We start from the raw sequence: 1,255 nt of genomic DNA, 5'->3' as shown, positions 1-1,255 counted from the left end.
CATGCCCCGTTCAAAGGCACTAATCTTTTGCCTTGCCCATTTAACCCTCTGAATGGCACACACACAACCCATGTCTCAATTGTCTCAAGGCTTAAAAATCCTTCTTTAACCTGTCTATTCCCCTTCATCTACACTGATTAAAGTGGATCATAGCTTTCACCTGGATTCACCTGGTTAGTCTGTCATGGAACGAGCAGGTGTTCATAATGTTTTGTACACTCAATGTATACAGTATATATACTGAACAAAAATATAAATGCAACAGGCAACAATTTAAAATATTTTACTGAGTTACAGTTCATATAAGGAAATCACTCAATTGGAAACTGCATTACTTCCTAACCTATGTATTTCACATGACTGGGAATACAGATATGCATCTGTTGGTCACAGATACATTAAAAAAAGGTAGGGGTGTGGATCAGAAAACCAGTCAGTATCTGGTGTGACCACCATTTGTCTCATGCAGCGCGACACATCTCCTTCACACAGAGTTGATCAGGCTGTTGATTGTAGCCAGTGGAGTGGCTGGGCTAAGTTGCTGGATATTGGCGGGAACTGGAACACGCTGTCGTACATGACGATCCTGAGCATCCCAAACATGCTCAATGGGTGACATGTCTGGTAAGTATGCAGGTCATGGAATAACTGGGACATTTTCAGTTCCAGGAATTGTGTACTGATCCTTGTGACATGGGGCTGTACATTATCATGCTGAAAAATGATGTCATGACGGCGGATGAATGGTACGACAACGGGCCTCAGGATCTCGGTGCATTCAAATTGCCATTGATAAAATGCATATGCGTTTGTTATCCATAGCTTATGCCATAATACCATAACCTGACCATGGGGCACTCTGTTCACAACGTTGACATTAGCAAACTGCTCGCCCACACGAAGCCATACACGTGGTCTGCGATTGTGAGGCCTGTTTGGTGTCCTGCCAAATTATCTAGAAATACGTTGGAGGCGGCTTATGGTAGAGAAATTAACATTCAATTATCTGGCGACAGCTCTGGTGGACATTCTTGCAGTCAGCATGCCAATTGCACGCTCCCTCAAAACTTGAGACATCTGTGGCATTTTATTGTGTGATAAAACTGCACATTTTAGAGTGGTCTTTAATTGTCCCCAGCACAAGATGCACCTGTGTAATGATCATGCTGTTTAATCAGCTCCTTGATATGCCACACCTGTCAGGTGGATGGATTATCTTGGCAAAAGAGAAATGCTCACTCACAGGGATGTAAAC

Source organism: Oncorhynchus gorbuscha, linkage group LG17 (genome assembly GCF_021184085.1).
Source record: "Oncorhynchus gorbuscha isolate QuinsamMale2020 ecotype Even-year linkage group LG17, OgorEven_v1.0, whole genome shotgun sequence".
Taxonomy (NCBI): domain Eukaryota; kingdom Metazoa; phylum Chordata; class Actinopteri; order Salmoniformes; family Salmonidae; genus Oncorhynchus; species Oncorhynchus gorbuscha.
This window is presented reverse-complemented; position numbering follows the sequence as displayed.